This window comes from Crocodylus porosus, unplaced genomic scaffold, assembly GCF_001723895.1.
Source record: "Crocodylus porosus isolate Cpor-Errol unplaced genomic scaffold, CroPor_comp1, whole genome shotgun sequence".
Classification (NCBI taxonomy): domain Eukaryota; kingdom Metazoa; phylum Chordata; order Crocodylia; family Crocodylidae; genus Crocodylus; species Crocodylus porosus.
The window spans coordinates 27,161,363-27,184,282 of record NW_017728949.1 but is presented as its reverse complement, the minus strand read 5'-3'; positions in this window follow the sequence as shown (position 1 = coordinate 27,184,282).

The following is a 22,920-nucleotide window of genomic DNA, read 5'->3' as shown; positions in this document are numbered from 1 at the left end:
AATGCCTTTTTTAGGAGAAATGAATAATTAGGAAAAACACTGTTCTTGCTTTATGCTTCTATAATGCAATGTAAAATGATGCTGGCCCAAGAAAAAAAGAAATGGAAATAAGTTGCCCCTAGTATTTGCTTGAAAACATAGAAAAGCCAATACATTCATTTGTTCCCAATTCCTTTTTTCTTTTTCCCCTTTCCTCTAATTTTGCAGAAAAGCTTTTGTTCCTTAACTCTCATCTTCAGCTATCAAATACTGAAAAGCAGAAGTGTCCATCTACATGACTGAAATTATTATACTCTTGCCAAACAATCTGTGGTTGTGTATTATTTTTGGAGGTTCTCCCCCACCCCTTAAGCCCTACTCCTATTGTAATGGGCCTGCTGTCATAGGATGAAAGCGGTTTAGGTCTCCAGCTAAACTGAAATCCCCCTTTTTGTAAGATAACACAGATCTAAAATAAAATGAAGTTGAGACTTTTGCAAGAGTTCAGTAAAATAAACCACCTTGTAGTGTTGATCAAAGATTGTAGTGGCGATAACAAAAGTTTCAATAACAAAAGGATCTTAATGAAACACACTGCATATTTCTTCAGCTATTTTGATTCCAGTCTATCAGGGCCTTATTTCATGTTACAGTGTGAGTCTCACACATGTTGATCAGCTTGGTGCTAGCTTGGAGTTTGGAGCAGTTACACCTTCAATTTGAGTGACACATCTATAATGAAGGAGATACACCTTTTATTAGGCATTGTACTCTATTGCCTAGGCACCTCTCAAATTGCCTTGACAATTTCCTACTGAAATTCTGTAATGCTGTTCCATTAGGATATGTTTTCTCAAGTTATTGAATATTGTTCATTTGCCAGAAAAGTTTGACAAATATATTAAATATTATAGCTAATATTCTTCTGGTAATATAACAGAAGATGTTGTTTTATTGTTAAAAGAATATTAGCTATAAACATTTTTTGACAATGAAACATACAGCTTGAGGAAGTAGGCAGTTGGGAACTAGCTTTGCAAGCATTTATATCACAAGTTAATTTTATATACGTGACTAATTTCAAATTCAAGTAACTTTTCATGTTCAGGTGCTTTAGCAGGATCAGAGTAGTAGATATTATGACAACTGTATTAGATAGAGACTATATAGCAAATTTTACTTTGTTTCTAATAGCATTAGCAACTCAAACCAAAGCTGAAGTTCACTAAGTTTTCTAAACATTTTGGCAAACCTGAACTAAGTTACAGGCTTCAGTTGAGTTATGAAATCATAACTCATTGGCACAAAAGAAAATGGTATGAAGTATTTTACATCTTTTGAACAGAAAATGCAGAAACTTAGATGAGGAAGTTAAAGCCTGCATGAACTAAAGCTAGAACAAAATATTCCCTAGGAACTATAGTGGACAAGTTTCACATAGCTCACACATACTTGTTTAATGGCCTAGCAGGAAAATTGGAAAACACTGGAATCTGTTTACTATGTGAAATGTGCTATCTTTTAGTTTTGCAATGCAGAATAATGTGCAACTTCTGCCAAATGTGTGCTTTAGATCATAAAAAAGCTTCATAAATTGGATCTCTGTAAGAATAAAGGGGAAGATTTGCTTGGCATCATATTCACACAGTTGGATACTTAATAATAAACTCATCTTCTGTCTTTTTATTTCCAGTACATATAAAAGTCTGTTAACCTTAGGAATCTTTTCTTTTTTAGGTCAGGTTTTTAAAGTCCAACCTGTAGGCACTCACAGCTGAATTTTACTATTAGTAGTCAAGAAGTTTTTGTTATTATTACTGTTTTAATTTTGTTTACTCTGAAATAACTTTTTCCTGATGACCATATCTAAAGGATGTGATTAATTAATTTCCATTTTGCTGACAAATTTTCTTTGCTATATAATGCCTATTAAATCTATACTAGATTAATTCTAGTACTGAAAACAAGTTGTCATTAGGTGCAAAACTAGGTATTTCAGACACTGCAAGAGTAGCTTGGTTGGTTGACCATACCCAAATATTATTAGATTATAATATATAGGGCTAAGCTCTATTTTGTTCAGCATTTTCATCAACTACCTGGAACTGAGGGTGCACAGTGAAATCTCCAATCTGCAGATGATAACAAATTATTCAGGGCAGTCAAGTCCCAAGCTGGTGGAGAGAAGGTACAGAAAAATCTCACTAAACAGTGAGTCAGTAGCACTGATGGCAGATAAACCTCAGTTTCAACAAATGCAAGGTAATGAAGCTGGTGGATGGGGGAAGGGAATCCCCTCAACTATACATATATAATGCTAGGTTCTAAACTAGCTGTTATGCCTCAGGAAAGAGACCTTGGAGATACTGCAGAGAGTTCTTTAAAAATATCAGCTTAGTATACAGTAGTTACCAAAAAAGCTAAAAAAAAGTTAGACATCATTAAGAAATGAATTGAAAACAAAACTGGATTATACAAATCCATGATCCACCCTCATCTTGAATGCTGTGTGCAGTTTTGGTCTTTTCATCTCAAAAAAGATGTAGCAGAATTAGAAAAAGTATAGAGAAGAACAACCAAAATGATTAGGAGCTTGGAGCAGTTGCCATACCAGGAAAAACTAGAAATAATAGGACTGCTCAGTTTGCAGAGGAGAAAACTGGGAAGGTGGGGGGTGGAGTGGAATATGATAGAAGTCTATAAAATCATGAAAGGTATTGAACTAAATGAATAGGGAATAGTTGTTCACCAGGTCCCAGAATACCAGAATTAGGGGGCTCCCACTGAAATCTGTTAGTAGGCAACAGGTTTAAAACAAGAGAAAGTATCCTTTTTTATGCAACATGTGGAACTTATGCAACTTGTGGAATTTATTATTTCAGATGGTGGACTCAGATAGCATAGCCAGGTCCAGAAAGGGCCTAGACAAATTTACGGATGATAGATCTATTCATGGCTATTTAAACAGAATGGTTGGCTATGTTTCCTTTTGCATATCTAAACCAATGGATGCCAGGGAAGGTATTGAATAGGGGACAAATCATTCTAGAGAAATCAGTTCAGTTCTGTCCTTGCATAGCATCCATGTCGGTCATTATTGGAGACTGGGATACTAGGCTAGATGGACCATTATTCTGACTCAGTATGACACTTCTTACCTTCCTATAACTTGAACCTAATTCTTGTGGAAAGCAACTTTATGTTCTTGTACTTGTTTGCCAAAAGTTTGAAGAAGTGACATTTTTGGACTCCATTTTTGTTCACCCAGCATCTCTTTTGCTATCCACATCCACAGAATTACTCAACAGTATAAATCTTTTCAGTTTCAGGGACTTGAGTAATGGAGTGCAATGCAGGTGAGAGGTAAGAGGATCAGTCTGTAGAGAAAGAAGAGATGCAGTCACCTTGGCCTGAAACAGGTGTTTATTTTTAGTTAGTTATGGGGTGCCCACTGAAATCTGTTCTTAGGCAAATTTCTCTAAAATTTCCAGCAGCAGAAATTTTTCTGGGAGAGGAAGCATATAGGCATTCAACCTACAGCTTTCTCTCCTCTGCTCTCTCACCTTAGCTAGACTGAGAAATTATTTTTGTACCCTTCCTTGATCCTTTGTGACTTTCAGATTTCATAAAGCAAAAAACAATTCCCAAAAATAGAAGCCAGTGCTTCTAGGGGGAAGAGAATATACAGGCCTGATATACTTACCACTTCATTTATGTTTGAAATGCAGCATTTTACTTTTGGATTTAATTATGAACTCAAAGAAAAAAATCTCAGAACACACAAACCTCCACCAGTTTCCAGAATATCTCCACCTAGCTAGTTGGTATTTTTATTAGTATCCCGTCATGCCAAATGGAAAGCGTGTCCATAACAACAAGTGCAGAAATAGGCTTATAGTAACTCCTGCTGAAGCATCTGATACTGAGCCTGACTGTCAGAGCAGCACCTGTGACAGCTGTTGACTCAGATTTAGACACCATAATGTTTTTAATCACATGTACAATTACCTCTGATGTACAGGCTGTAATTGTAAAATTCAATGGACTCTTAGTGAATGTTTGTGCCACCATCCATGTATTACAGGCATACAACCATTTTGCTCTTTGCTTGAAGTCTGTTTCATTTACCATAAAGATGCATGCCACTTTCCAGAAAGCTTCTGCATTTTTATTCACGCTCTGAATAACTGGACTTGTGAGTCTATACTAACTCTTTCAATCACTTTGCATGAAGAGATAATATGAGCCGGATCTTTTTTTCAAAGTATTTATAGAATTTGCAGTCATTTGAAAGGTGTACTTTCAACTTCCTTGGTATAAGAACTTCAGTGATAGGTTCATATCTAACTGGGTAACATAAACTGTGTAGGATTTTCATTAAGATGTTCCCATTTTCTTCTTTCTAGGGGAAATAGTAAGAATTCAGCATATCATCCCAGTTTAGCTGCTACTTTGTGATACAATTTTTTTTTGAAACTTCCCAAATTTCCTGTAACGTCTTAGAGAATCTAGGATATGTGGAAACTTAATCTGCATGCTTAGTCAATAGTAGTTTGCACCTAAAAGCTAAACAGTACTAGAAGCAAAGCACACTGTCACTAGCACCAGAATAATAGATCTATTGAAAAAATAAATGCAAACAAACCAAAAAAAACCCCCAGGATGAGTGAAAAGACCGACTCTGTTTTCTAAAGCTATACTTGGGGAAGACCTAAGTCATGGCTGATGCAATGTTTCAGGAATGTTGGGTGCATGTTACAAAAATTGCCCTGTTTTTGGTTTAATTGTATCACACTGTACACATGCAGGGGTATTTTTATGATTTAAATGAGTTTGCTAGTAGGAAACTAAACCATTTCTGCAAAGTAGCTTAGTTTGCAACTTAGCTATTTATAATGTTCCAGACTTTGACAGCTTGCCCCTCCCCCCACCCCCCTCCCACAGGAGAAGTGGTCTTAAGACAGAAGCCGTGAGGGGCTTGATCCTTTTTTTTTATTTTTCCGGTTGAGACTGCTCACATCTCCCATGGGGGCAAGCTGCCAGTGGCCCAAGTGAACCCTGAGCTGCAGAGGACCCTGGTCCTTCCTTCTGCAATGGCAGTGCCTTCTGGGGCTGCCCAGGCAGGTGCTGCCCCAACTTGGGCTCAGGGAACAGTTGGACTGGGCTGGGTACTGCCTGGAAGCTGGGGCAGCACCGACCCACTAATTGTCTGCCTAGGTGGCCCTGAGGGTGCTGTCGCTGCAGAGAGGTCTGGGGCCCCTTGCAGCTCAGGGCTCGCTGACAGCTTGCTCCTCTGCAGCAGGAGAGGCAGGCAGGGTCTGTGGGGGTGGGGGGGAAGTAGATAAGGCCCTTTGCTGGGTTCCCCCCCCCCCTCAACAGAGCCTGCCCACAAAAGCTGTCTGGGCTGTGCAGCCCTTGAGCCAGAAAGGGGGGCCCAATCCTTCTCTCCATGGCAGTGGTGTCAGCTGTGCAGGTGACAGCTGGATCCAACTCTTTCCTGAGCCCTCATGCTGAAGCCTGCCAGGCACTGCTTCCCATGCAGGCTCAGGGAATGGTTGGATCCAGTGGGTGCTGCCTGTGAGCTAGCACCCAACCTGGTGCCCTGGGGGCACAGCTGCCATGGAGGGAAGGACTGGGTCCCCCTGCAGCTCAAGGGCCACATGCCCTGGCAGCAGTGTACACAGGCAGGCTCCACTCAGCAAAAAAGAGGTGAGAGGCCTGATTCTTTTTTTTTTCCCCATGGAGTGAGCCTGCCTGCCTGTCCCACAGCCTGGAGGCCCTGAGCTTCAGAGGGCCAGTCCCTCCCTACATGGTGGCAGCACCATCTGGGCAGCACCTGCCTTCTAGCAGTCCACCCAGGTGGCCCCAAGGGGTGCCACCACCATGGAGAGAAGGACTGCAGCCTCTCACAGCTCAGGGACCACTCCGCCTGCTGGCAGCTCACTCCCCAGCCATGGGAGGTGCAGGCAGGCTCTGCAGAAAACAAAAAGAAAAGGATTGGGCCCCTCACTGAACAGTGGTGGAAGCACTAAATTGAAATGGTGGGCTTTTAATGATCACAGTTAAAAACCTACCATTCCAATTTATGGGACTACACTCCTGTCATGTGTACAAGTGGCCATTAACAATAGCAGTCACTGAAATTTGGTTTCTGTTACAGGTGGCTTTCAGGAGACAACTCAGTACTTACAACCAGAAGAAGTTGATCTGCTTGTTGTTTGTAGTGTAGCTTTCTCCTTTACAACAAGCTCCATTTTAAGTGACTTCATTTTATTCTTCTGTAAATACATACTTTGTTTAGGAATTCAATTTGGTGATATAGTCAAAATCATATAACATTGCAAAATTAAAAAAAAAGAATAAAAATCCCGTCCTAACCCTCCCCTGATGCACACTGTTTCTCTGGTGTGTTGAAACATTTATATGACTTCTTGATGTTTTAGAAGGAATCTATAACTATGCAACAGTCCAAAATACAACACAGTGATGCGACTCAGGATGGAGGCTTCTGTAGGACAGCTAAAACATTCTGGGCTCCATGAACCCTGGACTGGGGGAGGGAGAAGGAATAGGAGTGCTAATCAGAAGGCTCTGAGAGTTAGCCTCATGAAAGTGATACCTGACTGAATCTATCCCAATTCTCCCAAACAGAGGGGGATCTGAACTCTTTCTGCACAGGAGGAGGGAAAGCAACAGCCTAGCTAGAGAAAGAATGGGATAAGTAAAGACTGGTGACCCTTGCCTGGGCACATACCATTCCTCTCTGCAAGAATAGGAGACTAACTTTGCTGTACCATTTCTGAACTAGAGGAGGAAGGAACCAGAGATTCTGCAGGAGGAACCTGCAGCTAAGGTCTTAGCCATCTGATGCCCCTGGGTAGAAAAAAAGGACTTCCCACAGCTCAGACAGTGCTCGTCACAGGCTGGCTAAAACACAAGTATGATGGGACTATCCTTATTATTTGTCTGTTATCTCTGCTCTCAGTAGCAAAGTGTCTACAGGTTTCCCTCAATTTATGCAGTAGATATGTTCCCAGGGAATGGCACATAAATAGAATTTGCATAAAGTGTACCCAGTGTAGCAGCCTTGCCTTTTGGAGCTTGGGTTGAATCACAGAATCGGAAGGGACCTAGACAGATCATCTAGTCTGAACCCCTATCCAGTCTTCTCTTGAAGATCTCCAGGGAAGGTGAGAGCACCATTTCTCTGGGAAGCCTATTCCAGGCTCTGGCCACCCTTACAGTGAAATAGTTCTTCCTAATATCCAGCCTAAACCTATCCTCCCTCAGCTTGTGCCCATTGTTCCTGGTGACTCCAAGGGGGGCCCTGGTGAACAGACTTTCCCCGAGTCCCTGCTGCTGGCCCCTGATAAGGTTGTAGGCAGCCACAACATCCCCCCTCAGTCTCCTCTTGCAGAGGTCCCTCAGGACCTCATAGGGCTGGCCATAGAGGCCCCCAACCATATGAACTGCCCTCCTCTGGACCCTCTCCAGGTTTTCCACGTCCTTCTTGAAGTGCAGCGCCCAGAACTGGATACAGTACTCCAGCTGTGGCCTGACCAGCATTGCATAGAGGGTTCCAGACTTGAAATCTTGCTCATCCACCAATCAGGAGGCAGCAAAAGGAATTAAGTCATGCCCCTTTCCCCCCGCCCCGGACTTATTGAAGACTGCAACACTCAGGTCTGGAAGACTTCAGGGGCAGAGGCATAGAGCATATAAAAGGAGCTGCGTGCCCAGGATGACCATCTATAAACTTATGGCTGTCTATAAACTTACCGAGAGGGACGAGCAGGGAATGGAAGAGACCCTATTCCCCTGAGCACTACCAGGAGTAACTAGGAATAATGGCCATAAGTTGATGGAGTATGTTCAGGCTAGGCATCAGGAAGCACTACTTCACAGTTTGGTGGCTAGGATCTGGAACCAACTTCCAAGCGAAGTGGTGCTGGGCATCTTCAAAAGGAGGCTAGATAATCACCTAGCCAGGGTTGTGTGACCCCAGCATTCTTTCCTGCCCATGGCAGGGGGTTGGATTTGATGACCTGCTCAGGTCCCTTCCTACCCTACCAAATATGAAACTATGAGGGGAACACATCCGGGACAGAGATGAGAGAAGAGCAGGGCTTAGAAGAGCTGAGGAGAGCTGCTCAGCAGGACGAAGCAGTAGCCCAGAAGTGCCCCTGAAGACTTCCATCGGCAGGGAACAGTGGACGGCTCCAGTAGCTAGGCTCTCAGTGTACAGCATGGCACATGGCGTCCAAACCCTGGGAGCTGCGTGAGGTGGCTTGGGTCTGCAACCTTTGGCATGTGGCCAGAGACACGGTGTACAGGTCAGTGCACGGAGTAGGACCTTTGGAGCACTTGGGCAGCTCAGGTCCTCAACTCCCAGAATGAGGCTGGTAGCTCGGTGCAGGAGGCACTGAACAGTGTGTCCAGGAGTGGACCAAGCCTGATGGTGCACAAGGCAGCCAAGGCTGCCGACCCACAGCAAAAGGTTGAGTCCAGAGAGTCAGACGATGATCAAGATACTGAGCCAGCAGACAGGGCTGAGCCAGAGGCCTCAGAAGCCCTGTACAGTGAAGCCCTGTTCCAAGGGACAGCACCCCCCGCACCCCGAAGCCCACTGCAGGTGAGAGAGCAGCCTGGTGCAGAGGACAAGGGCCACCCTCCAGGTGTGGAAGCCATGAGTTGCAGGGAAAAGAGGATTCCCACATGGGAAGGGGATTCCCAATGGTTAGTTAAGGGCTCCTGAAACTGGAGGTCCCACTGGGAGGGCCCCCCTAAAGTTACCAGCTTCTTTGTAGGGCTTGGGAAAAGCCCAAGGGCATTGGAGTTTCCCCTCGGGGGTCAGTTTATCTCTGGGGTTCTTGCGCTGTAAGTGGTATGATGTCATGCCTTATATTGTGCAAACTCTCATGTTTGTTAATTAGTAGATGAGTAAAGTCCTAGGACTCTGCTGTTGCTATTATTTCAACTGTTATTTATTTGTAATTATTTGTCGCTTATTTGTGGTTCACCCAGGGGGGTTACAGTGAATTTTGGGGAGGCAGCAGCCCCCCTCCCATTGCCACGGCCCACCCTGAGTGCCAGGAAGAGTCCGAAGCTGCTGCCGGCCCCAGCCTGCTCTCGTCCTGCTGCAGCCCTGGGAGTGGTGGACAATGCCTGCTTACAGCCACGGGGCTACACCGTGCTGGGGGGTTCGGGGCACAGTACAGCCCAGCAGCTGCAACCTACTGGCATTGGCTACTCCCAGAGCAGCTGCAGCAGGGGCTGAGGTGAGTGGGGCCCTGGCCCCATGGCTCTTTCTCCTTCCCTCACCCCTCTCCTCCACTCATGACCCTTTCCCCTCCCCTCACAAACTCACAGACTTACCTGCCTGGGGGAGGGGGGAGTGTGCCTATGCCAACTATCTATTTGGTAGTAGGAGAACTATACAAGTGGCAATAACCAAGACTGTTCAGGGAGATCAGAAGGGGGGACAGTGACAAAGATCAATGCCACAAAGAGGTGAAAGAAGCTGAAACAGGGAGAAGCTAACTTTAGGGTATCAAGCAGCAGCTCTGTTAAGAGTCTACAGGTAACAAAAAAAAAATCATACTACACAGTACTTAGGCTCCTTAGAGTGCTATTGCCCAATTTAATGGAAAGCCATTTATATACTCATACCTTAGGCATACAGGGTGGATTTCCCTTTATGCTCCTCTTCGGTGCTCCTCCATAGTTCTGGCATCCACACCACAAAGCCCTGTCTTTTTGTGATGTAGGCTCTCCCTCCTGCACATAACACAAGTTTCCTCCTCATGCTCTGCCTTCCCCTATGCTTTAAGGCATAGGACCATATCAAAATTCACTGTTTACAATGAATTTCCATTTCACAACAGAAAGAATAAAAAGGAACTGACTATACAGCAACATCTTCTTTCCAAGCTTGTATAAGAAACATAACCTTAACCCCAGAGGACTTACATATAGAGCAACACACATGCTATTGTTCTCTCTGTTATTTAGCTCAGGCCATATCTGCTTCTTTCCCAGATGTGAAGAAGGGCAATTGAAAGGTTGCCTAACATCTCTCCTAAGAAAAGGTATTACTAAATAAAAAACAAACAAATCATTGCTTTTCATATTTTCAAATTCCTACCATAAAGTTTAATTCATGTAAAATTTAAGAGGAACGGGACAAAGAATGGTAACCTCTTTTCCTAACTCCTGTTTATTAAATTAGAAGCTAAGTGTTGGTTTGCTTTGGTTGCAGATCACATTCCATTTGGAAACATGCATATGAATGGAATTTTGTTCCAATATATAACATGTCATAGGCATGAAACCACTTTTTTCAAGAAAACGTAGCAATACTGTCTAACATTAAGTGATCAATCACAAGTGACATTGTAGTGTTTAGAAATAAGGAGTCATGAGAAACATGGAAAACAGTGTGTGAAGTTAGCAATTCTTTACCATAAAGGGCAATTGTTACAAAAATGCATGCAATTCAGAAACATTAACATTTGTTTTTGAATAGCACCCAGATTTTACTAGCATTGGCTATCCATTTCAAATAGATCATCCATCTCTAAGTGATATGCAGCCATGTCTTTTGACTTGAAGACTATAATGGCTATCAGTGCTATAATACTGAATCTCTGCTGGTTGGTGTACAGCATGCACATGACCTATTTGTGCTGCTGGTTTGGGGGCTACTGGTACACAGATGGCAGGGATCCATTCCAAGCTGGGAGTGTAACTGATGAGCCTTTGGGAGTGTAAATTGAGCAGTGGAGCTATGACTCTGCACTTCCAGCTTGGAGTATACAGGAGGGAGTCCTTAGATGGGGAGGTTTCCAGGTGGCACCTTTCTCTGCATTTGCCTGTCCTCAGGCACCTCCACAAAACATGTTGGCACTGTGGCTGTGGCACTAACTGTTCTCCCTGCAGGACTCAGGGTTCTTGAATGCATGTGCACATCACACTGTATGTGTGTGTTGTTGAAGATTTTCCCAGAAAGTCTTAGCATTTCAAATGAACCCCTCGCCATACCCTGAGAGAGAGGATCGTGGGTGAGATGTCCTGTGGTTTGACCCGGTAGGAGAGAGAATTTTTAAGAATATAAGAAATGCCAGACACTCTACAACTCAATAGATGTAGTACTTCATGAGTGAGAAATCAAAACTATTTGATCTGATGGGTTGCATATCTGAATGATTAGAGACTGATTTCATATTTGAATTTGCAAACTGAGATACCATTTAGAATTTGATAGTATGAAGGAGAAAAAGGATAAATGTGATTCAGTACTTCTGAATGTACTCACTGGTTCAGATCCAGAATTATGAAGAGTGGCATTTCATTATTGTATTTGTGCTAAACATTGGAAAGAATAGCAAAATGTCCTTGCCAGTGAGAAGTCATTGAACTGGCATATCACATAGAAGTTTCTTATTCAAGAACTTAAGATACCAAAGGATTCTCTGATCTAGACATCTTGAAATTTATGTCTTCCCAAGTATAATTAAAGTGTTTGTCTGCCCTAATCTATTAAAGGTTGCCTTCCTACAGTGCCAGTTATGAACTAATCAGAAAGGAAATCTGCCAAATAGAATACTTGACTATTTTCTTGTGTCTTGGCAAAAAAGTATTACCACAAGCACTTGGAAGAAACACAAGTTATGTTTAGTATTGTATTTGTTCAGACAAAAAAGGTTGATGCCTTTTAGCAATCACACATCTGATCACCTATATTTACTCCATTGTGCTTTGGATAGCTAATATTGTCCTTAAACATCTCCAGAGTCATGTTTTCTTTTTTCTTTTGTTTAATAAACACAAAAATAAAATGATGCGTTTATGTAGTAGAACAATTAAACCGAAGAGGAGAGAATCTCAGGGGAAACAAATGAAATCTAAAAATTGGCTCACATCCCAACCTATGCCTGGTACGGTGCAGGCTGGGTGTTTGCAATGCTATCGTCATGTCCTCACATCTGGAATCTGTTTTAAACCAGTTGACCCTGTTTGTACAGACTATTCTAATAACTGGGGACTGGTGGTTCCCAAGGACATGTTGGCTGTGTCCTCATTTCCTTATGTCATAGCTCCTGTGCCCAGGAGTTGTGTAGAATCTATTCTAAGCCAATTGTGATTTCCCTTTGTCTAGAGAAATCCTCAAGTGGCCAGTTAATCCAGCTTTAGTGCTGCTACAGATGCAGGAAATCAGTTAGATGGGCCAATACATCTAACAAAAACAGGTACAAGATTAAGTGTGTTTAATGCAGAGAAAGAGCAGCACTGTAGCCAGAACACTAGATAAATAGATTATAGGGATATTCATAGCATAGAAAAAAAATCCATCAAACAAACCTTTTCCCCCCCCCCTGAGTTTTAGGTGATAGTGACCTAATGCTCACAAGATTAAAGTGTGAAGGATAGATCCTTTGCGTGGCTCCAATTCAGGAAAGCAGATTTTGTATGTGTTTTTTTTTTAACAAAACAAAAACAAACCCACAGTACTAAACAACTATTACAAAACAACTATGGTCTATTTGCTAGGCAAAGTGAGATTTCCAGAGAACTGCACAACCAAATTGGGAGATTAAATCTTATATCAGTTGTCAAACCATTTAGAGACAAAAATGCAGTCTGCAGAATATATGCATATTTGTTTTGTTTTGCTATCAGTATTTTAATAGCTAAGAAACAGGAAAAAAAGTCATATGATGCAATCTTATATTTAATCAGAGATCAGACTAATCTACCACTGTTTTAGAGACATGCAAGATCATTCTTTAGACATGTTGCATTTGCTCACAGAAAAAAACACTTTCCTCTTGGTGCATGTAAGTCTTGGTTTCTGCCCTGTCTCTCCTCAGCCCAGGAAGGTTTAAACACTATAGGCAGAATCTGTACAGATCCCTCCTTCAGGGCATCATCTATCAATTGTACTAGCTACCTTTAATATATTACAGAATAAAACCTTTCAACAGTTACTTTTGCCCTTGAAGTAGCAACTTTCTTACCAGTACTTCACTGCTTCAGTCAGCCACCAATCTCATTTCTCTTCCTGTTCTTGAAGTCTTCAGTCCTCACCTGGCTTGCTTCAACCCCCTTGCTCTTAAAGGGCAGACTACACTCTTACAAGAAGTCATAATAAAACTGTACAGAATGCATATTTTACATAACTTGTTTTTAGCTGGACCCAATTCTGCATTCCTTTCACAAAAATGTGTGGACCTTTTTATATTTATAATGTACAGATTTTGATAAAGCGTTGGCATATGCACATATACAGTTACATTTCTTGAAAACCCACCATACAGATAGCAGTCATTAAATCATGTAATGAACTATTGATAAAAGGACTAGATTTTAAACAGGATTTTTTTGTGCCTAAAGATACAAATGAGCATTTCTGAATAATCAATTAGACACTAAATCAAATGGTAATTAGGTACCTAGGGCCAAATTAAGAAGAAAAATAAAGAAGGTAGGTGCTTAAATTGGAGTTAAGAAGAGCTAAGACATCTAAATCCACAATAGTGATCCAGAAAGACTCTTACTCAGCTGCTAGCTTACCCTGGAGGCATCTAAACCTGCTGGTTCCACAGTTTTCAACCTTAAAGTTGTTTCTGGGCTTGCCCAGAAACACCTCAGTTTTGACTATACCGAGAAGCTCAGTGTCTAACTGTCATTTAAGCCCAATCAATTTATTAGATAGTCTTCTGCCTATCATTCCCTTAAGGATGCTTTAGGTGCTCACAGAGCATGCCTAATACATCAGGCTCCATATAAAATGCAATAGTAGCAGCCATTTTTTAACTGAGGACTTGGAGAGGTAGGCTTGTTGCCATTTATCTGATGCTGATTTGAGCATCCCTTCTCTGCCTTAATGCAGATATAATGCGGCACTGTAGTCCTTGTGATGTGGCTTCAGGCTGTTCTTGGGTTAACAGGACACTTGTCATCCATTCTGTTAAAGGTCCCCACTCCCTCCCCCCCCCCGCACATGCACACACACACGCGCGCACACACACACACTCTTACTATAAAAGTTACAGAAAAAGGGCAAAGACAAGAAATAAACATGAGGATGACTCCGTATATTATTGCTTTTGGGCACTTACATGTGCATGACGGAGTACTGGGTCCCATTCAGTGACATAGGTACTTACTATAATTTTTATCTAATGGATATTTCATGTTAAATAGATAAAAATGCTTTGACGCATGGACTAGAAGCTAGAGTTAAGTATAGACATTGCAGTTTTATGGGTATCAGTGTTCAGAAGCTAATCTATTCCTGTAACAGAACAGAACTTGGGTGCACACAGATTTGTTTAAAAATGGCAGAACCAGGTCTAAGATAGACCTGGATCAAGGTGTACTCAAATTTAATTGATTTAGGTTAGACCAATGCTTGAACTTTTGTACTAGATCCCCTATCAATTCACATTAGGTTCTTGTCTGCCAACATCCCAGGCTCCTTTGCAGGCCCCTGCTAGCCCCCTGTAACAGGGAGCTGCACTAGCACTTGCCAAGTGCCCAGCCAGCCCTGCCCTGGGCTCTCACAGAGCTGGGTCAGCACAGTGGCTGATGCTCAGGGTGGAGGGAAGGGGAAAGAAGGGTGCTCCACCATGCTCTGCAGCCCGGTGGGTCCCTGGGTGAGTGTGCAGGCACAGTACCAGGGAACAGACTGGAATACAAAAACCTGTGACTGATGTTGATAAGGGAGGGAGGAAAGCATGCTCCACCATGCCCTGCAACCCAGTTGGGCTCTATGGTGCTGTGCCTGCTGCACTTGCTCTTGCATACCCACCCAGGCCATACCTCCACTATCTAGGTAAGTTCTTTTTCATATGTAAACTACAGGTATCTGTTGCTGCAATTTAAGCCCATACTGTCCTTGTGGACATAGCTAATGATTGATAGGAGCCCATTTTATAAAATCCTTTTAGTACTTGAATACCGCTATCAAACCTTTATCAATCTTTTCTTCTCTAAATGATGTTATCCCATATTTTATATACTACTAATCATTTTTTGTTGTTTTCTTCTGGACTTTGACTGTATGCCCATATACTTCTTGATGTACAGTCCCATAAGTGGGCACAGTACTGTAGGTGGACCTTCACCACTGCTGAATCAAGTAGAAGAATCATTCCTGCGACTTTGATGCTGAACTTCTGTTAGCATATCACAGGAACTTATTAGCTTTAATACTCAATTTGTGATTCCCTGTAACTTCCTAAGTCCTTTTCAGCAGGATTGCAATGTATCTAATTTTCCGCAATGTTGTATGTGTTCGCTGGATTGTTTTTTCCTAAGTGTGGTACTTTGCATTTGTCTTTAGTAAATTTCATCCTTTTTATTTCAGTCAGTCTTTCCACATTTATCAATGTCAACCTGAATCTTCAGCCTTGCCTCTAAAGTGCATGGTATCCCCCAGCTTAATGTCATCTCCAAGTTTACATTTCAGACCATAGTGCCTTAGCACTGTCTCTAGGCAGCTCGACAGTCACATCCTGGCTTTTGTGAATCCCACAGCGAGGCACTGATCTCAAGGTTCTGAACTCTATTCTGGGGGCTAGGAGCCTAAAAGTTGTGCATTGAAACAATCAGGATTGCAGTCACTATATTTCCCTTCAGCCCCTAGACAGTTGTGTAAATGTCCAACAGCAGCCATCTGAATCTTTGGGCACCTGAGCATCTTTACATTTACTTTTAGTTACATTATTGATACATTTTAAAATGATATACTAGGATTATTATAATGAGAATTATGCATTAGATACACAGAGCAAATTGCACAGTTTGGACTATTGTTTATAGATCTATATTTGCAGTTGTGGATGGTTCTTGACAAAGCAGATAGCCAGGTATGTATAATGGAACTATATTAGGGATCCAGTTCTAAAATTATTCAGTGAATGTGAAGAACCATTTGGATCTGGGATTTTGGTCTGGATTTTCCTCATGATAAGACTCTTCCCTCAACTCCAGACCAAGCGTATTTGGGCCTTTGTTTTTTGTGCTTATACTTTTTTTTCCCTTGAAGTAATAATAACCGCTGGAACCAATTAATACAATTTCCCTTAAGTGCCCCTTAAGTTCAATATTTAGATGCCTGAGTTACCTGCTTTGCTTGTCAGTAATTACAAATGCAAGTTTCACCAGCAATAAAGAGTCAGATTCTGAAAATCTGGGTCTAGCTCTTTATCCCTGTTTGTAAATAAACATGTATTTACACATGTTAATTTTTTTTTGATGGTTCACTGACTGGGAGTAAATGGAATATTCTTAAAGTAGTTCTTCTACTATCATAAGAACCACCATCTTGCTCAGTTGTGATGCCTGCTTGTAGAAGGTTAGAAACTGCATTCACACTTTTTCTACTGTCCTTCTGGACTGAAGAAACACACATAAAATATTAGAAAAATGTTTCAGGATCATATTTTTAAAGATTGAAGTACTAGAAGAAGCAGGTAGATAGATACCTTAACACTTTTGAAATTACACTATGAAAATCTCTCAGCTGTTGTAGTGTCTAAATCCCTTATAGATCTACCATAAATGAATTAGAAGCTTATGTCCCTTTTTAAAAAATGACTTGAATGCTTTTGAAATTTCTACCCCAAATTCAATTTTCTGGCTGATATATTGCTCATGCTGTGATGTGTCATGCTCCTATTGAATATCTATGCTTTAATTTCAGGTTTTTTTCCTTTAATCTGACACTCATTTTATTATTTCCTGCTGATAATTCTGCTAACCCTGCTCTCCTATAGTCCCTTTGCATGGCTTACATTACCTTAGAGCTTGGTACATTCAGATGCTTTGATTATTATAGAATTTTGTCCTTCAGAAAGTCAGATGTGTTTGGTAATGTTTATTTTACAAAGTGTTGCTAAATCCCATGGGCTTGAGCTTGACTTGTTCAAGGGACAAGGTAATGATGTTGAAAATGATTCCATTGTGCCAGCTAAGTAGTAAGTAGTAGATTAATCAATCTTCAAAGCATGCTAAGAATGTTAAAATCTGCTAATACACGTGCTTTAATTAACAATACCATGAAACCAAAATAAACATGGAGGGCCTTTTCAATTTTGAAAGCTTTCTAAAATTTACTAAACAACAATATACCAATCATTCTCACCCTCCCTTTCAAAAAAAATCAGGATTCTTTCAAATATTAATGCCAAATATGAGTTGGAAATACTGTTGCTCTTTTTATGATCAGAAACTGAGGTACACTCAGCCTGAATAACCCGGATACTTGGATCCACCTTACAAGCTCTGTCCTTTGAGTTAACAGGGTAACTGATTGTTATAATAAGTGACTGTATTTCACATGGCCTAGCACTAGCAGGAAACAAGAAGCTCAATCAGTGACTTACAGTGGAGAAAAGGTAAAATTCAGGGCTTTGGGATCCACTCTAGGATTTAAAGGAGAATGTGTTCTTGTGAGGAACAGGTCTTTTGCTAATTTCCCCAAACCTTTCTGACGTGTCCCCTCCAATCTTTCTGTGAATAAGCCCTAACCCAGTCCTATAGCTCCTTATCTGAGTCCAGTTCTCCTTTTTTAGCTGCTCCAAGTATCCCACCCCTCTTCAAGGTCTTCAATCATGGCCACATCTACCTACACACTATCTTTTCTCAGTAACTCCTAATCCCAATCTCCCTAGATGATTACTCATCCAATGTCATTCCCTCTCTTATTCCCTAGTTTACTGCATTTGAAAGACCCAAATCTCCTACCTGCCCAGACAGTCACAGTCCTTGTACTCCATATGTTGCACTGCCTGATCCCTGATGTCCAGATTTCCTTGTCCCTGAAAATGGGGTCATAGTGGAAAGTGGCAGTCTGTTTTAAGTAGCATTAAATACTACATGCATAGGAAAAGTCAGGGATTAGACTGCATATGGGCACCTAGGCTAGGGACAGACATTCAAACAGCTGAAGCTTGAATTGATTCAATCCTTGCAGGTCAGTCTAACCTGGCTAGGCTAAACCTGTTTGTAACCACACAGACATCTCCCTCTGGACTGAAAAAAAATGCAGGCACATGCTTTCAGTGGCTCAGACTAGAAGCTGGGGAGTGCTAGAGCAGCCATCCCTTCCCTTCTACCAGGCTGAGCTGAGTGGAGCATGGCCAGGTACTGGCAGGATGCTCAGAGTTATGAGGCCCCCACCCTACTCCTGAGCAGCCTGGCGGGGAGCTGCTAACACAGTGTTTATTACCCCTAACTCAGTGTTTATCAGCTCATTAAGAAAACAACAGCCTTTTTCCATTAGTTCAAGCTCTTCTTAAATAGCTTTTCCAAGGAAGGAACAGAGGGACATTACCTGTCCATTGGCTCCAAAAAGCACTAAGCCGACACTGTCCTGTCTGTCCCATTTCCCATAGCATGGACTGTAGCCAGCACGTGGTCTGCTAGCTAATGCTGAGAGGTGTCTGTGTACGGCAGAGTGGAGGGAGGAATCCCTGCTTCAACAGGGAGTGGTGAGGGGGAGATGGGAGCAGGAGAAAGCCAGGTAGACCCTGCTGTATGTGCAGTCTCTGCCAGAACTGCAGCCAGGGAGCAAAGGGGAGGGGTCAGCCCAGCTGTCTGGAGCAGAGAGCACAGACCAGCCCATAGAGCATGCCAGGATGCTGGGGGACTTCGATTAAACTTAAACCAGGAAGGGGTCTAGGACAGACATTGTGTAAAACAGTTTGACCCAAATCAGTTAAGTCTGATACTACATTCAACCAGGCTTATCTCAAACCAGTTTCAGCCATTTTTGTGCACTGAACATCTGTTCTGTTGCAGGTTTAAACCAGTTTCTAATCACTTAAACCACTTTACGTGTAATATCTGTCCCTAGCTTTTATGGTAAAAACTGTTGCAAGCAAGTTGTATTTATCCAGTGAGAAAATTTAACCAGTGAGAAAATCCAAACTTACCACGGGATAATAATACTCAATCAAGGATTTAAAACAATTTTAAACTTGGCTAAACCTGCCTCCACTGGCAGAATTGAGTAACCATGATTAGGGCACTTAGTCATATTTTGCTTTTACAATTATTTTTCCAATACCTTATATAGCCTATCCCCCTTTGAGCACTCTCACTTCCCTCGCAAAGTTCAGAGATCAGCTCTCACTCCCACCCAGTCTCAACCAGCGGTGCATCTCAGTTAGCATAGTGCACATTGCTGTTAGATGAGGTAATACTTTTGGGTGATACTTATTGGGCTAATTAAATAATGTCATTAAAACAATGTTTGTATCTTGCATACACAGTATAAGAGTGCTCACTTCAGCAAAGTTACTCATATGTGCATAGGAATGACCTTAATAGAGTTGATTTCACAGATGATTTTGCAATGCTGGGTGGGAAACTATCAACATCCGTTCAACAGCCAGGGCAACAGATGGGCAAAATTCTTCAAGGAAATTCTGTCATTTTTTTCATTCAAAATCTTGTTCCTAAAAATGTTTTCAGCTGCAATTAATAGTGCTTAGACACCTAATTATCTAATTGCACCCACATATGAGATACCTAAGCATCTAAAAGACTCTAATTGCACCCATGGGTATTTGCACCTGTAATTTTGCAACTGCAAAAAGGGAGGACAATTTGAGGCTAGCCTGGAAATCAGGCCACATGTGCCAACCAGCAATTGCATTACTCACCCTGCTGTACTTTTTATATTTTTTACTGAAACATTTAACAAGGAAGAAAAAAAATCATTGGTATGTATGCTTTTGTATAAATTGCTTGAATCTTTCTTTCAGCAGTATCCTAGAGAGAGCCATATGATAAGCAGTTGTATATATAGTAATTGCCACATAAATACATCATCAATCATAAACATTTTAAATTAATTCATTAATCATAACAGCAGTGTGCTTGTTTCCAAGGATCAACTATTAATGGCAATCAAAGGCTTCTATAACTGCAGGAAGCTCATGCCATGCTATATTGTTACACCTTCAAGAGGAGTAAATAAAACAAGAAAGCCTTGCTCTCTTGAAAGATAACTGTTAAACTGAGTTCTGATCTTTGTCTGCAGTTTATAAGGCCACTGGGAGCACAGGCAGAGTCTTTCACCAACTAATCTGAACAACCCCCATCATAAAGTATCCTACTCTTCTCTTTAGAAGGATAGTGCCTGTTAACCACAAAATAAATGCCTATATAGTAGGGCTCTGCGAAGCTTCGGTTGCTGAGTTGATTTGGCAGAAATTCAACCTGATTCAGTGGCTGAATCTCTGAATCAAATCAGTTGACCCGTTAATATCTCTGAATCAAATAGGAACCCTCCACATTGATTCAGAGAGATTTGGAGAGATTCAATGATTCTGACGGATACAGCTTTTATATTTTTCACCTATAACCATGTGAATCAAATATTCTTTTCTTGCAAAGCAGTTGAGAGAAACCCAGGATTTCCTATTTTTCTGTGGGAACTAATTTATTTTATTAACAAGGACATTTCACTTTGTGCTAGTATCTTTTCATGGTGCACATGGAAGAATTTCATATGAACTACTAAGTTTAGTATACTGGAAGATGAAATTCCCACCCTCCACCGCCCCTCCACATTTAACATGGGGGAAAAAAAACCCTACCTAAAAATTAAAATGTGGGGGCACTGTTCTGCTTTGACTCTGGGGTTGGGGGCTATAGCCACAGCCACAGCTCAAGCCACAGCTGATGCCTGCCCCTCACTGCCTCTGCACTCCCACCACTGCTTCCCCACAGTCTGGAGCCCCAGCTGCCCTGAGTCTCACTATAAGGCTGCTTCTCCCCCGTCTCTACTTTCCTCTTCTTCACTCCTCCTTATTTTTGCTCTATGCTAGCAAGCTCCAGCAAGCTAGCAATCTCTATGCTGCAGCCTGGAGCATGGAACGCATGCTCCAGCCCAGCCCTGTAATGACAGTTCTGGCTGTGTGCTGCTGCTACAGGGCCCAAGCTGGAGCTGTGCACCATGCCCCAGGCTACAGCAGGGATAGAACCTGACAGAGCAAGAGGTAAGTAGGAGTAGAGGGGCAGGCAGAGGGTAGAGACTTTGGAGGGAAAACAGGAGGAATGGGAGGTTGGGACCCAAGGCTGAAGGGGCAGAAATGGCATGGAGAGGGGAAGATGGAGGAGGAGGGGGAAGACAGGGGAGTGGGGAAGGGGATCAGGGTTCAGTACTTGGACCAGTGCTTTCCAGCATGTTCATCAGTGATTTAGATTTAGGTATTAAAAGTGAACTAGCAAAGTTCACTGACCTTACCAACTATGGGGGAGCATAATCAAGCATGAGAATGGGCTGGCAATACAGGTCAACTTGGAAAGGCTCGTGAGATGGGCAGACCTCAGCCTGATGTTGTTTAATATGTAGAAATGTCAAGTGTTCTATCTGGGGAGAAATAATACACAACACACTTACAGGCTTAGCAGTACTGTGCTTGCTAGCACCACATCTGAATGAGACCTGGGTGTCATGATAGACAACAAAATGAAAATGAGCCACTGTGGAGGATCTAGCCATGCCACCCAAAGTAAAACTGTAGTCATAGTTTCATAGTTAGTTTCATAGTTAGGAGGGTTGGAAGGGACCTGAGCAGATCATCAAGTCTGACTCCCTGCCATGGCAGGAAAGCATACTGGGGTCAGACGACCCCAGCAAGGTGATTGTCAAGCCTTGTCTTAAAGACCCCATGGTAGGAGCCAGCACCACTTTGCTTGGAAGTTGCTTCCAGATCCTAGCTGCCCTGACAGGGAAGTAGCGTCTCCTGATGTCTAATCTGAATTTACCCTCTGCCAGCTTGTGACCATTATTTCTAGTCACTCCTGATAGTGCTCAGGGGAACAGCAATGCCTGCTGATCCCCTCTGACTAGTTTGTAATGGGCCACTAGATCCCCCTCAGCCTTTTCTTATGCAGGCTAAACAGGTTCAGGTCCCCTTAGCCTCTCCTCGTAGGACCTGCCCTGCTGCCCCCAATCATGCGAGTGGCCCTCCTCTGGACCCTCTCCATGTTGCCCACAATCCTCTTGAAGTGCGGACCCCAGAACCGGATGCAGTGCTCCAGCTGCGGCCTTCCCAGTGCCACATAGAGGGAGAATATCACCTCCCTGGACCTGCTTGAGATGCATCTGTGGATGCATGACAAGGTGCAGTTGGCCTTCCTGACTGCATCCCTATGCTGCCGGTTCTTCCTCCCCAGGTGCAGCACCTTGCACTTGTCAGTGTTGAATCCCATCCTATTCTCATCCGCCCACCCCTGTAACCTGCCTAGCTCCGATTGTAGCCTATTCCTTCCTACTAATGTGCCCACATCCCCCCACATATTAGTGTCATCAGCAAATTTGAACAGGGTGCTTTTTACCCCTTCATCCAAGTCACTGATGAAGATATTGAACAGTGCGGGCCCGAGGACCGAGCCCTGCAGAACCCAATGCCCACATCCCTCTGGGTCAAAAATGACCCATCCACCACCACTCTCTGGGTGTGGCCCTCCAGCCAGTTTGTGACCCAATTGACTGTGTAGGTGTCAACACCACAGCCCCCCAGTTTCTTAATGAGAACAGGGTGAGAAACAGTGCTGAAGGCCTTCCAAAAGTCCAGAAAGATTATGTCCGCTGCTACCCCTGCATCTAAGAATTTGGTGACCTGGTGATAGAAGGCCACCAGGTTGGTCTGACAGGACCTGCCTCTAATGAACCCATGTTGGTTGCCCCTAAGCATAATCTCCCCTGCTGGCCCCTCGTGGGTATGTGCCAGAATAATTTTCTCAAAAAGCTTGCCCAGGATCGAGGTAAGACTAACTGGCATATAGTTTCCTGGGTCCTCCTTCCTCCCCTTTTTTGAAGATGGGGACCACATTGGCCCTCTTCCAGTCCTCTGGCACAACACCAGAGCACCACAAGTGCTCGTAAAACCATGCCAGGGGTCCCACAATGATCTCAGC